This window comes from Alexandromys fortis, unplaced genomic scaffold (genome assembly GCF_014885135.2).
Source record: "Alexandromys fortis isolate MF-2015 unplaced genomic scaffold, M_Fortis_MF-2015_v1.1 scaffold_65, whole genome shotgun sequence".
NCBI classification, from domain to species: Eukaryota; Metazoa; Chordata; class Mammalia; order Rodentia; family Cricetidae; genus Alexandromys; species Alexandromys fortis.
Window position 1 is genome coordinate 2546977 of NW_026067986.1, and position 17600 is coordinate 2564576.

Below are 17600 nucleotides of genomic sequence, written 5' to 3' on the forward strand. Positions count from 1 at the left end.
AGTCGGGCAGTAATGCAGCTGATATCAGATGCATAGATAACACTCAGATATCCATGGAGCATCTTCTATAAGCTGGATGCTGTCCTAGGCAACGGAGGAGTTGTGTGTAAGCAGGACAGACTTTCTCTCCTTTCACTGAAATAACCAGCTGAGCAAATCTGATATTTTCAGAAACAGATAAAGACGAGGATGAGAATAAATTAAGGTACTGGCTGAAGATGATAGCTTACTCAACTGGTCAGGAAAGCGCTCCTTGAAGACAGCAAGTTTGAGTTGATATACTGAATAAATATTAGAAGACATGGAGTTGGGGGTGTAACTCAGTGGTGAAGCACTTCCCAGGCATCATGGGTAAAGTATCACAAAATAAAGGGAAGAAGAAGAGGAGAAGGGAAAGGGGAGGAGAGAGGGAAATGAATGGCAGGCTTGGGATGATGTTTCTAGTGAGCAAAAAGAAAGAAGAAGAAGTCCAGGGTAAGACTGAACTCAGCATGTACAGCAAGAAACAGGAAGGCAGGCGTGGCTGGCTACAGGAGCCAGGGTAAGAATTCAGAGGAAGGCACAGGAATGCTCCACACTTTGGGCAACTGTTTAAGTGGCAAGGGTTTAAAACGTTTCTCAGGGCAGTAAGGTAGACTGAAGGCAGACGTCAACTTCTCTTTCCTTTCCTTTTTTATTCTCAACCATATAAATGTGTACCTCTTACTGTTCCAAGATTGCTGTCCTGTTAGGGTGCAGGGCTTGCTCTACAACCTGGCCTCTCAGGGTTCTTCTTCTTCTCCTGAAGGCTCCAAAGCCTCAGATGATAACAGCTTGCTGATAATGACAGGCTTGGGACCTATTCACGCCATTACCAAAAGCAACAGCCAATAAACCATTTGACAAGTTAAATGAAGCCATCTCAGGTCAGAAGCAGGTTCTGGCTTATCAGCTGACTGCAGGCACGTGGGGTCCATCAGAGATAAACAAAGCCTGATTCTGATCTGTAGAATTGCCCGCCTGAGGTGTACATCCATTAGGAACAATTCATGCTGTTCATTTTCAGATGCTAAATTTGGGGCAATTGTTACAAAACCAGAGACTCCTGATTCTCTAGACTCTAGAATCTAGAGGGAGAACTGGACAGATTTATGCAGAGCGTTGGATCTCATTAGGACAGCGACAAGGCGTTTTCTCACTGATATGGAGTCAGGGAGACTGGGTGGGCATCTCCTGGATTTTGCATGTTTCTAGATTAGAGGCTTTTATGTTAGTCTATGGTGTAGGGTTGGCAAGGTTACTAAATAGAGGTAAGGTCTCTATTAAAGTTAGGTTCCTGACCGAATCCATGACATCAGTGTCTCATCAAGGTCTAGTTCCTAGTCTACTAACTCATGTAGCTATTAGCCCAAGTTCTCTTCACATGCTCTAGGATACAGACACCAGTGGTCAGCTTCTGGTATTTGAATGTTGCTCCTGTCCATTGGATTGTGCTATGCTTGCTGGAGGCCCAGTTCACTCCCATACAGAATGCTCGAGGATTTTAACTAACTACTAAATGAATGATGTGTCATGCTCAAACTAGAAGCAGTATTGTCATCAAATGTTTCATAGCAAGGAGGGACATATGGGAGAATTTGGAGTGGGGAAACAGGTGGAGGAAGTGAAATAATTATAATACCAAAAAAGAAAGAATTTAAAAGATTTTCGGAGTCTCATTAGACATGTCACAAAACGTCAAGCAACTTCTCTGTGTCAGTCACAGAGACAAGGATGGACTACATATATTTCATGAAAAGTCCCTTCTGTATTCAAAATTTATTATTAATTTTCTTTTATTATATCCATCCATCAAAATTTCTTTAAGTCATGCCAGTGTCTGGATTTGTCACTGACATAAATGAACAGCAGTAAAAAAAAAAATAGATCTCTTTTGTCCAAAGAAGATATTTTAATCTTAATCTAGGACCAATGCAAACTTTTAGAAGTTACCAGAAAAAGCAGGTAAGGAAATTAACACACTAGAATTTACCTTTCCTGTGAGATGTGAACTGTAGTCTCCAAATAAACTCAAACATTTTGCAGAAACAGGTAGACACTAAAAAGAGGACACTCATTGCGTGATTATGTTATACATCACAAATACGACATTCATGAACATTCTGTTCAGCTCCCTGAAATGCTCCCTGATAGGATATGACAAATTAGAATCCATATAGATCAATAATTATATCCTTCTAAGAGCCTTACGGTATATAAATGTTTATTAGGCATTATCGCGACTTTCCAGATAAAGGAACCAAGACACAAAGGGGTCATGTAACTTCCCTAGAGCCACGGAGCTAGAGGAGAACCTCGCTCTCAATATGGGACTAGATAACATAGATGCCATGGTTCAGACAAAGAAAAGGAGGAGCTTTGACTATTGGAATGAAATAGAAACTCATCAAACGATGACAGTATATATGAGCTGTTACAATCATTCTGAATAGGGCTCAGAAAATTATTCATCGAAGAAATGACATTTTTCTTTATTGCTTTGTTTACTGTTTTGTCAACAATACTAAATTATTTGCCTCATTGTCACCAAATTCAACTTCCTTACTTAACCATTCGTTCTTCAATTTCCATTACTATGTCAGGATCAACCTATCCCAACAGGTAGAAGAAAAGGAAAATAACCGTGTATTGAATGCAGAGGCCAGATGGAAAATGGAGTGTTCAGGTGTTGTTGGTGAGATATTAGGGTGATTTGTTCCACGTGAGCTCTCCTGGAATCATTTCTTAGGTACCCACATACATAGCCTCAGTTGAGAAAAAAAAATCCAGCTTCTTTTTGGTAGGCAAGAAGTTGTGCCAGAAATCAAGAAGCCGAGCCATCTCACCGCCCAATTCGCTTCTAAACTGAATGAATCCCTGCAACACCAATTATTTGAGGATAACATGTTGTTAAGGATGTTTGTGAGTCTACAGTTTATCTTAGGTGACTTTCTGTGATTGGAAACCTTTAACCCAAAGGTCTCAAGGCAATCAGCAAAATGAGTGTCCTGATTTCAGGGAATGTCTACCAAAATTGAGGATATGGGAGAGTCTTGATTCAAGACCACAATTATAAAATGAGTCACCAGTGTCCTGGCTTCAGTGATGATTTTGGCTATAAGCTTGAAACATCTGTCTATTCATCTATATGTATGTAGATACTTTGGAAGAACTCATTTAAATGTGTGCTCAAATCTCCTCCAACTACTATACTTAGAATAGGACACTAAGAGTTTGGCAGAGGTAGCGAAATATAGACTAAGTACCAATCCAGGCTTCGTTCTGATGAGAACTGGCCATGACCTCACACCTTGTATACTCAAATCTGTCTGGTCCTACCTATGTTCTACTTAAGAACATCTAAAGAGTTACCGTCATTTCCAGCTCTAGATAAAAACTCACTGGAATAAAAGGAGAAAGAAAGTATTCTGTGATTGTAGCCTATCAGCTATCATGCTTTGATCCCAATAACAGAACCTACAGGACGGCAGAAAAAGCACAGCAGGAGCCCTCAGAAGACCACTGTGGTCCGTGGTCCATATGTGCATGGATCTTAATTTCCCTGTTTTATCCCAAAGTCTTGTTGTCTACTCTTTCTGTCTTGGACCATCTAATGGACCCTATAAGAACTTTGGGTTCAGGTCTAACAGTTATTTCTGACCTTGCTGTCACCACTGCGGGGTAGGTCATTAATGGAGATGAGAATTAGAGATTCCTGTGGTCCCAAGAGAAACAGAAGAAATCTGATGGGCGATGAAGGTCTTTGAAGATAGCAAGGCCACGTGGCCTCCGCTGCAGCCAACAAAGCTCTCCCGGAACGGATTTAGGAAGAGCTTGATTGTTAGTTCTGCCTGGCTGAATCTACTTCTCATTTCAACAACACTGGGCATATTTTCTAAGCTCTTCTGAGTATAATAACAGACAAGCAAGCCTGTAACGCAAGGCTATAATTCCACTGAGGGGTGCTGGCGGTGACATGTACCATGAAGTCAGAATCTGAAGGGTTTGTCACCAGAACTCCCAGGGTGGAATTATAGCCTTATCTACTTCTTGCTCATTTTTTTTAATAGATAGATGCCCCTGTGCCCCTCCCAGTATCTCCTCTGTAGAGCTTGCCCCCGATCTCCTAGCCACCAGCGAATATTTTTTTTAATCTCCTATTGTTTTGATTAAGCCCGATACCATTGGTAATTTGCAGTTTCTTTTGTTCCTTCTTTGGGGCCCAGGTTCACTGCTGTAGAGACCAATTAGTTCAGTTTCAGAAGTTGTGACCGTCCAGGCCTGTGCAACCTTGCTTGCTAGGGAGGTTCACTCAAGATGCAACCCTTGGGAGAGCAAGTTGGGGTTTGGGGACAGCAGTAGGCAAAAGCTGACAGAGCAAAGCACAAGATCCGATCCTGCGAGAAGACCCTTGATATTGAACCTGAGGAATGTGTAATACACATACATGCAGGCACGCCATATTGTTTTCATGGCTGTAGACACATCTGTGTGAGATTCATGAATATTAAGACTAAAATAAAAATCAGCATGATTTTCCACTCTGAGACTTTCTTTTATTAAAATAGATTATCCAAGGTCTCCCATGATTCGGTCCATGGAGGGTGACTGACTTTAAAGAAATCGCAGTTTAACTCCAGAAGCCTTATGAGGAGCATCCAGTCTTATAAAACTTGGTAACTTGGAGAGGGTATTAGGGTTTTTTTTGTTTTGTTTTGTTTTGTTTTGTTTTGTGTAGCCCCGGATATCCTGGAACTTATAGACCAGGCTGGCTTTGAACTCGCAGAGATCCACCTGCCTCTGTCTCCCAAGTGCTGGGATTAAAAGGGTGCACCACCTCTCCCGGACTCACTCAAGATTTTTTTTTTTTAAGCAGAGTTTTCAAATGACACTGCTTCCAAGAGCACTTCAGACTCCAGTGATTGCTTAGCTATTCACTTTCCCCCTTCCGGTACTCTACGCGGCTCCCCTCTGAGCAACTACACAGAACATCCATTCCCACCAAGTCCCCCGTTCCTGGGCGTGTTAGTTAAGTCAGTTGCTGTTCACTCAGATAAAGAATTGGCACGTTAACGCCCGGAATCCTAGTGAATTATGCTTTCTATCTAAGCTGTTTTTATCTAAAGCCAAACACTTGAATCATCCATTCGTGTGTTAGAACAGCCCGTGAGCGAAACGGGCAATTGATTTCCCGCCTGCTGACCCTGGTGCTTGAGTCCCGTTAGGTAATTTGTTCAAGGTCACAGCACCAGGCAGAAGCAGTATTTCTATGAGAACTTGGGTTTCCTGCAGTCAGAATGGGTTATCCCACCTCAAAGAGTGGTGTACTAGACAGAAAGACCAACTAAAGGTCCGCCTCCTGGAATTCCCTTGAAGGTTAGCCAGGGAAGGTGAGTGCAGAGACCATTTGCAGACCACACCCCCACAATCCTTTCTCCTTCCACCATGGCCCCCATCCCTGTTATTTGGTTGAAGCAGAAAATGGCACTACCCCACTGAGGACTCTCTGCCATCTTCAGGGACCACAGCACACCTCAGCTCAGAGGTGAAGTCAGGATTGTCTGCTACATAAGCCTGTTCGTTTTTCTACACTTGTAACCCGGAAACCATTTCTACCACGGTGCCTTTGGTGCCTTTCCGTAATGGAAATCACATTTCATTTTTCTTCATTGCTTCCAGTAAAGCAATGCTAACTAATTCCTTTTATTTCCCCTCCCTTCTGAAAAGGCATCTTTAATTTTTTAATCCTTCAGTGTATGTTTTATTGCTAATTTAAGATTCATTTCTATTTACAGAACTATTTTTCATTCTTCTTATTTAAGATTTCAGGTTAAATTTTACTTGAAAAATTCGGCATTTGTTAATATATAGCTTTTCTTCTTTGCCCTGTTAATGTAATTGATAATGTTTAATAGGCTGCCTACTGTTAAAATTTTCCTGCATTTTTGTAGAGAATAAATCCACTGTTATTGTATATTCTATAATAGACTACTTGAATTAATTTACTAATAATGTATTTAGAATTTTTATAACCATATTGAAAGGTGTAGTTTCTTATTCTATAACAATGCTCAATGTTTTATGGATGCTATATTAGATTTGTTTGGGGAAATTCATTTTTCGCCCTCAGGAAAAGCATAAAAATAATTTTCTGTAGATGTTTTAATGAAGCTTCCTAATAAAATCAAGTGGGCTGACATTTTCCTGAGAGATCCCAGCTCAGCAATTCAAATATTGTTTCTATTGTTATTCTGACTTTTCTCTTTCACGAAAGATTCGGATGAGGCCTGCCTTCACCTCATTCAACCTTTTAAAGTTATTTGCTCGATTTGTTTGCTTTTTGTAATTTTAGAATATTCGATAAGCCAGGGTTTAGTCTTCTTTATTCTTCTACAGGGAACTCTGGAGGCCCTGCCTGTGTGGAGGTGTGCTCTGGCCTTGGAGGCCAGTGATGCTGAGAACTGACCAGGGCCAGCTCTCAGGGGCTCTGCTGGCCACTGCTTCCCCTCTATGGAAGGAACTGACAAACACTTGGGTTTCCAATACCACACTGTCATCCAAATTGTGTGTCTTCTTGTTTTCTAATAAAAAGGGTTTATTTTCCTATGAGTTTACTCTTACCACCTTCTTCTATTGTTTGCTTTCTTACTGGTCTCTCAGTGCTTCATGGATTAAACTGGACTTTGTTTCATACTCTTGATTTTAAAACAACTGAAATCACCTATGACATTTGGCTTATCTATCAAATTTAAAAATTTTTAATTTCTTTATTTTATTGTCTTGTAAGTAGCACATTATAGAATTTTTTACATTTGATCTAACAGTTTGTTAGCTTTAAAAATCAAATAATATGAAAATTATTTAATTTTATTTTAAAATAATACATGTTCATTATTAAATTAACAATAAAAGTGGTAAAGAAAAACTCAAAAGTCCCACTCCTACAAAAAAATAACATATATTTCCCACACTAATAACTCTAGATACCCATACATTACACAGACACTTTTTTATCATCAAGAGGAATCACATTTGTTATGTTACTTGTAACCAGCTTTTTTTTTTCTAGACAAAGTTATGTCAGGTAACTTTTCCATATTATTTAACATACCTCTGTGAAATCAATTATAATGACCATGTATTTTCTTAACAGAATAACTTTTATTTGATCTTATTTCCTTACGAAATCGTTTTATGCTGATATTTATGGTTCTTTCTATTAGCCTCTGCCTTGCTGTATTGATTGGTTACTCTGTGTGCTCATGTGTCCTAATGGTTTATGCATTCAAGATCCAGATTTAATTCTTATGATTTATCTAGAATCTTTAAAATTTGATTTTTTTTCTGTGTTAAGTATTAGGACTGAAATGCATATCATTTCTTAAACAAAATGAAGATTCTAACAGCTACCATCCCTTACTATATAGCTGGTAGCTAAGTAACAGGAAATCTTGTTGCCAAATTTTAAAATATTTTATTTTAATGCGTAATATAGTTCAATAATCTTTTCTTGAAACCTGTTCGTCTTAAGGAAAACACTTTGGTAAGGTTAATTTAGATATAACAATGTAATTTATAAGCTTCGTTATTTAACACTATTTCTTAATCTTTGCAAAATCCTTATGACTAACTACCAAAACAGTTTCCTTATGGCTCGAACATTACCCGAAGACTTTTTTCTTTCTCAAAGCTGTGTGGTGGTACACTTCTAGACTTTAGTTTGTCTGTTATCATTTTTGTTTAGCCTTCACATATATAAATGATAATTTGATTTGTTTATCTTTTCACTCAAATGTGTATACATTTGTTTTGCTTATGGCTTCATTTTTAGATGATATTTTTCCAGCGTGTACATATATGCACACACACACACACACTTTAAAAAGAATACTCTTCAAGGGGAGCGGGGAGGAGAACTTGAGGGAACAGGATGGTCAAGATGGGGGAAGGACAGAGAGGGAGAGCAAGGAAAGAGATATCTTGACTGAGGGAGCCATTATGGAGCTAACAAGAAACCTGGCACTGGAAAAATTCCCAGGAATCCAGAAGAATGACCCCAACTAAGACCCTTAGCAATTGTGGAGAGAATGCCTGAACTGGCCTTGCCCTGTAGTCAGATTGATGACTACCCTAAATGTCATCATAGAACTGTCATCCAGCAACTGATGGAAGCAGAGACAGAGATCTACAGCGGAGTCCTGGGCTGAGTTCCCAAAGTCCAGTTGAAGACAGGGAGGAGAGATAGCATGACCATGATGGGGACACCCACTGAAACAGCTGACCTGAGCTGGTGGGAGCGCACCAACTCCTGTCTGACAGCAAGGGAAAAAGCATAGGATCAAACCAGGCCCTCAGACTGTGGGGCCACTGGCAGTGGGACCAGGATTTATCCCAACTGCTTGTACTGACTTTTTAGAACCCATTCTCTTTGGAGGGTTTCCAAAGGATAACTTATTCAGCCTAGATATAGTGGGAAGGGTCTTGGTCCTGCCTCGAGGCAATATGCTAGACTTTGTTGACTTCCTATGAAAAACAGTACCCTCTCTGAGCATGGGGGGGATGGGGAAAGGTGGAGGGAGTGGAAGCAGGAAGAGGGGAGGGAGTGGGACCTGGGGTTGGTATGTAAAATGAGAAAAGACAAGTTTTTTTCTTTTCTTTTTCTTTAAAGACTCCTCTTTAAAATCAGAAATGCTTTAAAGTTTAACTAGTTAGTAGCTAGCTATTTTGAGGACCATTTGGTAAGCATTTTGATCCCCAGAGTCTCCTTTGTCGGGACTGTTTCCTCTGTCCTTCCTTCTCTCTCTGGACCTGGGAAACTGGGCAAATGACAATCTTCACAACCTTACGCAGTGGGCGGTTCATCTTGCAGTCTAATCCCACATGTGCCATGCGCGTTTCATTTCCTTTTGAATCCCGAGGAAATTCGTCAGGCCAGGATGGTGGTTCACAAACTAGAGCCCCTGAAAGTTGCCTACCCCCCCCCCACTCTGTTGTTGTGTGATCAAGTGTACAACTGAAGGTTTGCATCTGTCCTCACTGGCTTTCTTGTTTGTGATTTGATTTGGACTCCTGGGCTGTCTCAGATCTTAAATCCAAGCTTGTTATTTAAAAAATGATCCCACGTTCTTTTCAGCCATTATAAGACAAAGCAAAACAACTGGAAGTTGTTTGTTCTGAAAGCCCCCCCCCCCCGTTTCCTATGCCCAGTATTTTTATCTGTCTTTTCATTTACAACATCAAAATGCTTTGATATCATAGTATACATTTTATTCAGGGAAGCCCGTTTTTGATTCCTGGCTACTTTGTGAAGATGGGACATTCTGAGTGAAATGCCCACTAAGGACAGTGGGGGACTCCACAGACTTCCAGCTACTTCTCCTTGCCTCTCTCTAAATGCTGTCCTTCCCATGGTGACTTTCACTTCCGCTTCCTCCCTTCAACATGGCCTTACTCACACGGTGTGATGGCAGCTCTTTAATATCACAGACAGACAAATAGAATTTTCCTCTAGAATCCCCAAGAGCTATTGATCGTCTGTATCCTATTTTGGGGTCTCTGTCTGCAGAGAACCGAGGAGGAGGAACTGCCCTAAGCATGGTAAAAGGATGTGGCTCCCTTTCCACCAGGGAGAGAAGTCGATAGGGACCAGGTGAGGGTGATGTTACTGTGACCATAGCTGTGCTTTATGTACCTGGTGATAAATTCCCAACATTTTAGCAGGTGAGAGAGACAGGGGAGAGAGTTTTAAAAAGTCCTGTGTTTTCCTGTACTCTTCAGTGTAGTGTTGACCCCAGAGCAAACAACTGTGGTCAACTTGTGTGCAACTCTATCTTCAGCCATTCATTTAGAATTTTATTCGTGAGCAACGTGTATTGAAAGATGACACATTTAACTTCACAGGCCTTATGTCTACTCTCCAGTTTGATTTCTGACCCATGATGGGTATTAAAACTGAGGCACAATACCGAAGCACCCACTGCTCAGCTGTCTCTCCACACAATATTTTTTCCCTGTCAAACTTTTATTTTCCAAGTTCTGCTCTCTAACTTTGAAATTTTAAACATTGTCGAGGCTTCTCATAGCCCACCAGCTCTCAGAAATAACCTTTATTTCTTATTGTGCACATTGTTTGGCTTGTTATAGAGTAATAGCTTCCATGCCATTTTCTTTTTATAAAAACAACAACAACAACAACAAACCTTTGCTCTTTTGCCTCCTAGCATCTACCAGTAATCTCTTCCAAATTCTCTCTAGAAGCTTGTGGAATGTCTTTCCAATTTAATAGTTCAGAATTCTGCACGACGTCTGTACATGTCAATATTTCCATCGATCCTGTTTATTACTTGGCAGGATCTTTACATTTCTTCTTTTTTGTTTTTTTTTTCAGCTTTGAGACATTACTTGGGATTATTTTTCAGAGATTTCTTTTTAATTTAATTCTAATCGTTATTTGCTCTCACTCTATGAGAGTGACTATATAGTATATATTACAAATATATACTATTATATGTTTTATATGTATTATAAACATATAATAAAATATATTATAATAGATATATTATAAACACATTATATATATATTTACACATACAGTGTGATATAGTTGTTCCTTTTTCTTCTAATTCTCCATTAAGACTTTTGACCATCTATTTAATATTTAACAGTTATTTAATTTCATTAAGTTATAGATTTCAAGAACCTTCTCAGAGTCTATGATATCCATTAGCTCCAGAATATGCCTTTGTTTTGTGAATAAACTACATCAATTTCTCCACATATTATGGAATTCTTCCAAATTTCTCTCCCATTCTATACTCGGTCGACTTGTTAATTCTGTTTTGTCTTTCTTTTCTTTAAATCTATAGTGTTTCTCAGTTACCTGCCAGTAAATATGAATGAAGAAGTAAGTAGAGGGCCAGGCACGGTTGAGGCGAACACATGTCTGTAATCCAAGCACTCCAGAGAGTGAGGCAGGAGGATTGCAAGTTTTAGGCCAGCCTGGTCTACTTACTCAGACCCTGTAAAAAATAAAATGAAAGAAACACCACAAGAGCATGAAGTTGTTATAATGGCTCTATGCTGTGAGCTAGCTTAGACTTTCAAGTTGTTACAATTCTTTTTCTCCACCTCTTTTACCCCAAATGGTCCAGGATCCTGGAGAATCTGGACAGATGAAGTGTGTGCTAGTTGGCAATGCATTCCTGGAGTAGACAGAGCATGAGAGGAATCAGGCGGGCAGCTAAGTTGGATGCATTTTTGCTGTTTTTGTAGAATGTCCCTAGTTCTAGAGGAAACCTGGTCTCCCCCTCCTCGCCAGATACAAACTTCCACTTTATTAATTCTGTATTTTGAATTATTAAAGGTAGTTATTGAGCTGTTTGGCAAGAATTCTACCAAATGTTCCCCAGACATTTGCCCTATTTCATAAAATACCCTATTTTCATCAAATCATTTCACTTGCAGGAAATTTAAACAAACAAACAACATAAAGACCCTTATTTGTAAGCTAAAACAGCTCCCTTTCTTTTTTGCTCCCCAGTGGCTTTTTTTCCTTATTTAAAGAAACCAAATTTGTCAAAATAAATAATTTCTTAGAGCTCCCCCTCCTCTTTTTTTAAAAATATTTATTTATTTATTTATTTTTTGGTTTTTCGAGACAGGGTTTCTCTGTGGCTTTGGAGCCTGTCCTTGCACTAGCTCTGTAGACCAGGCTGGTCTCGAACTCACAGAGATCCGCCTGCCTCTGCCTCCCTAGTGCTGGGATTAAAGGCGTGCGCCACCATCGCCCGGCTTAAATATTTATTTATTTATTGTGTATGCCAGCTGGCCGGAAGAGGGCGCCAGACCTCATTACAGATGGTTGTGAGCCACCATGTGGTTGCTGGGAATTGAACTCAGGACCTTTGGAAGAGCAGGCAATGCTCTTAACCACTGAGCCATCTCTCCAGCCCCCCCCCCCCGCCTCCTCTTCTTTTCTTAATCATTACTTCATCTTACTTTTGCACCATTATGATGATTTCGATTTGAAAAGGAGAAGAAATAAGCACGTTAGTTTCTTTAGTTGTTGTGAACCAGAAGCTCTATGATGGGATTTAAAATCTATTGCTGTTATAAAGAAAGCAAAGTATATGCCGAGAAGCACGAATCCGTTTCACTTTTGTTCTACAAAGATTTCCCAACGACCAAGGCAAGAGGGATGATTTCGTTAGATGCTGCAGATAAAAGGGCCAATCCCATGCCTTCCCTGCTGTTGAGAAACTCCCATTCAAGGGAGACGAATCAATACAGAGACTGGGTAATAGCAAAAGCATATAGAAGATACAGAAAGTAGCAATCACGTAGTGATGAACAGCAGCAGGACGTATGGGAAGACACCAGAGTTGAGACTCAAGGGGGTGTCAGAAAGAGTAAGATTTATCGCACAAATGGAGGGCAAGTGCAGTCCAAAGCTTCTGTATCCCAGGCCACTGGATTACGGTGTTTGAAGCCAGGAGGAAGACTGTGAAGGATTGTACAGCCATGCCAACGTGCTGGCAATGAATTCTGGCAATGTGCACCCATAGACTTTGATGAAGAGGAAGAAATACCTGAGATTTCCACTTAGACGTGTTTGGGGGAAAGCTGGGGACACAGATTTAAGGGGTCATTAGAAGATGGGTGATGAAGATGTTCAATGAGGAGTTCATTATAGTGATTCTGGCAAGAAAATGTGGTGTATAGTCCAAAGGTGTCTGTTGGGATAAACGTATGTGTAATAAACATGCAAGAGTGTATGATACCAGTCAGGGTCAGCACTTAACATGAAACTGTCACAAGGATGAGTCTGTGCAGAATTTTTTGAAAAGAATTTCAAACGACAGAAAAAGAAACAGCGTAGGAGCCACAAGTCCACTATCACAGAAAACCGTAGTAAGGAACATTTTCAAAGAGGAAAATACAACCCCTGGATAAGATTGCAGAGACAACACCGTTACAAAAGAGAATCCTTTGGAATTGGTGATTGAGAGATCACAATTCCTCGGGGAAAATAGAATCACTCTTCCTCAGGGGAAAATGTTTTAGTGTGAAGTCGGAGGGAGATGGAGAAGATGTTCTTATCGTGATAAACGTTGTTTGGTAAAGGAAAGGACAAGACGAGGACCATGGCCATTAGAATGATTTCATTTTTCAAGAAGAGTTTTCCCACCCAGGTACTTCTATAGAAATGGGCAGATAAGGAAAATGGGGGTGGATGGGCAGAAGAACATGAGAGAAATGTATAGATAGTGTATTGGCTTCCATCAGGGCCCACATCATTGAATTTAAAGGTATCCATACAAGAAAGATATGGATGTGGTACTTGTGTGTGCGCGTATGTGTGTGTATGTGTGTGTGTGTGTATGCATGTGTGTGTATGTGTGTGTATGTGTGTATGTGTGCATGTATGTGTGTGTGCATGTGTGTGTATGTATGTGTGTGTGAGTGTGTGTGAGTGTGTGTGTACAAGGACAAAGACAACCTGATGGTCCAAGGCTAATGCACAGCGTAAGCCTGAGAGGTCAGTTCATGCGCACTGCTGGTCAGTGTATTACCTTGTGAGCAATTTAATTTGCCCCAGCTATCAAGATAACAATATGTCTTAAAACTGAATGTAAATTTGTAATTCCAGTGAGTGTTTCCTCCTTGGTGGATTTATATAGCCCGGCAAACAGGAGTTTCCTGCAATAATGATGGACTTTGCTTTTTTATAAAATATGAGGTGTCAGACATGTGCAGATATGTAAACAGTGGATAAGTCTACAGGCTTATTTTAAAAGGGAGGATAAGATATTGAGGTCTCAGAACTTCAGTTATACAAAACTGTAGGCTCGGTAAAACACAATCAATATTAATTTTGTCTGTACGTGAGAGTTCACTTGAGTTGACACATCTTGGGATTTAATATAACTGGGATGTAACTGAGGCTTTAGCCTTTTCAACAACTTCCCCTATAGTTTCCCTTCAGGAGGTAGAGCGATGGCTCAGTGGTTAAGAGCACAGGCTGATCTTGCAGTATTCTCAATTCTAAGCCTTGTTTCAGACAAACAGAATTTGGTCCTTCTCTTTGTTACTATGGAAATCGCCAAGCAACGTCAGTTCTTGTCATATGTTGCACTGGGTGGCTTTGTGTGTCAACTTGACACAAGCTATAGAATCACCAGAGGAAGGAGCCTCAGCTGAGGAAATGCCTCCGTGGGATCCAACTGTAAGGCGTTTTCTCAATTAGCGATCAATGGGGAAGAGTTCAGTCGATGGTGGGTGGTGCGTTCCTGGGCAGGCAGTCCCAGGTTCTGTTAGAAGGTGGGGCTGAGCAAACCATGGGAACAAAGTAAGCAGCTCCTCCCATGTCCTCTGTATTAGCTCCTGCCTCCAGGATCCTGCCATGTTGGAATTCCTTTCCAGACATCCTTCCGTGATGAACAGCAATGCTCAAGAGGAAACTAAATAAGCCCTTTCCTCCCCAGCTTGCATTTTTTGTCAAGGTGTTTTGTGGCAGCAATAGAAACCCTAACTAAAATACAAGTCATTTCAAATATCCCAATTTTCACCGTCAATATATGTTAGACCGCCAGGTGGTCTTGGAAAGGGAGGCTGTCTACACAGTGTGCATAAACAAATTCTATCAAATGTTATCAAATGATTTTTGAATAGGGTGATAAGGGTCATTCTTTATTGCCTTTCAACAACATCCCGAAAGTTGTATCGTCCACATGCCCCAAATGAAACCTGTACAACAACCCCACATCATATGTGGAGGTTAACTCAAAGTGGATTAAAGGTCTAGGCTTAATATCTAAAACATAACCCCTTTGGGTAAATATTAGAAGAAAAGCTTTGTTATCAATTGAATAAAAATTTTACCCATGCCTTATGTGTTTCAACACTTGGTCTCCAACTGGGGTGTGTGTTGGGAGGCTTTAGGACCATTAGAAATGGGGTTTTGTGACTAAGTAGGGAACTAGAGGTCGGCCTTGGAGGACTAGAGCCCAGACTAGGTTCTAGTCTGACCTGCCTCAAAGCCTCTGTGATGTCCCTTCTGTACCACAATGAATGGTACGTCTAAAAAAATTAATTTCTCCTTACTTAAGTGGAGTATTTTAAGTATTTTGCCACTATGTTGAGAATGAAAATAACACATAAAATTCATATCAGAAGTGGTGATTTTGCTGTGATAAGCCTGACCATGTGATTTGTAAGTTTGTTGGAAGAATGCAGAAGAGTTTGGAGCCGCAGGCTAGAAAATTCCAAGAATGATTTGTGAGAGACTCTGGTTGGAGTGGAAAAAAAAAAAACCAGAATACCAATAATGCTAATTGAAATAAAGTAGGAAACACTATGTTTACAAATTTTCAGATGGGAATAGTATTTTGTCGAGGACTGGGCTGGAGGTCATCTGTATTATAATCTGGCATGAAATATGGCCACAGTCTCAAAAATTCTAAATTTGAATACAGCTAGATTCAAAAGATTAATTTCTTTGGCAAAGAAAGTTTAAAATAATCATTATAGCCACACTTTAACATGGCTCCTGGTGGCTGTCTTTAGTCAGATTTATAATAAGAATTCTGAACAAAAAAAATAGCTCTAAATGTCAAAAAGTTAGATTCCATAAGAAAAGTTGTATTGATATATTTCAAGTTGCTGACAATCCAGCAACTGCAATTGCTAAAGGAGTTAGCGGCATGAAGTGGCATTAGGAAAGTCATCATAAGGAAAAGGCTCTTCGCATCGTGGGCTCCAGAGTGCAAAGATGTAAATGCAGTCAAAAGACTTGGGTTTGTAAAGAAATGTACCTCTTTATTGGTACCCTTCTTGCTAAGTATAGCCTAGGGAAGCACTTTACCCTGCTTGGCCTCGTAGATATTCAATGGCAATTGAAGGCTTGGTCCAAGGGTACTTGACTATATCTCTATTTAGCAGAAGAATTTAGCATCATCTGTGTGCTCACTGTAAGGGTTGCAGAACGCAATATTGGCAGTCATGTAGGTTTGCTTCCGAGGTAGATACTGAGAGGCTGAGGTGTGAGGCTTTGTAAATGACTCTAAGTTGTAATGGACATCATAGAATGCTGACATCAATTGTCACTTGTATGGCAACTGGCTTTATGGATACAATCTTTATAAACTCTTTCATTAGCCACTCTTGGTTTTTCTCATTTTTGGAGGACAGCATACAGGCCTTGTGCTGGATTAGAGTGTTCCACAGTTGACAGTCTTGAGTACTCACAGTTCAGGCTTTAGCAGGCTCCCTTGCAGTCACCGCCACTGTGACTTTAAAGCACTAACAGACATGGCCGTGAGCCCTCTCAGTCGGGGCATTTTCTCTAGAAATCACATTTTCAGCTAGAATGAAGGCATCAGATATATTGAGAATGTATAGGTGCACCTGTTAAACTAGATTAACACCCCGTACAAACATCTTTGTTCTTAGTTGCTTGTAATGCCCGGTCATCAGAATCCCTAATTGAGTACATGGTTATTGTGACATCCAAAGCGAGATTTTCAAGCATCTTCACATGAGAACGGCGCCTCTGAGGATCTAGGGAATATGTATGGAGCAGAAGACAAACCCAAGGAGGGAACTAGATTATTTGAGAGATGCCATTTCTACTGCTTCTCCTTGGTTTCTGGTTTAACCAGTTCTAGCTTGGGAAAGATAAAACCAAACATTACCATGAGTTCAGTATAAATAAGGCAACCTTTAAGAAATATGCAAAACTTGAAGACTGTTGCCCTGGGTAGGATTAATCTGAACTTATACCCTTTTTAGTGTGTTACTTTATAATATATAGTAACCGCTTAGAAATAATGGGACCAAGCCTCAGTAGGTACCGCAGTCATAGGCTTATTGACATACTTCGTCACACAAGGATTCTTCTGATGAGAGATACTATTGCTCAGGACACCACGCCTACAGGCCATGCCTTCTGCAGTCTCTTAAAAGACCTTACAAAAAGAGTTACTGGAAGAGAGGATGTTATAATGGCAAGGGTTATGGCCTCCACTGCATAGGGGATTTGTGGTAGGGTGTGTGGTATCAAGTCGTTAGTTCAATCTTCAAATATATTGCCACATAAGGAAAGTACGAGCCATCTCTTCTGATGACTTTTTTTTCAGGGGTAATAGGAGGATCAACCCTGAGTGTCTGTTCCGTGAATAATCTGTAACTATGAGATTATGGTTACCCCACTAAAGGCTTTTGTTGAACTCAACAACTAAGGAGGAAGCCTAGCTAACACCCTTGAGTCGAAGCTCTCTCTCACCTCAGTTACTGAGTGCACCTTTTGGGCCAGGTTTTCTTAATCTTTCTGGGTGTAGCCAGACACTCAACTTTCCTGCGCTTGCTCACGTAGGCTTTTCGTGCGATTCTTTTCCATTTTATATCGCCTCCGAGTGTGCCATTTTTATTCCCCTCGCTGGTCACCGAGGTCCCTGAATCTCTCTGTTACCACACATTGCTTTCATTGTCATGAGGTTGAATGGATAACTGCTTGCTGTGCCCATTAGAAGAAGTTCTCGCTGCCTTCCATTTGTGCTGAGCCTGAACACATCCAATATCAACCG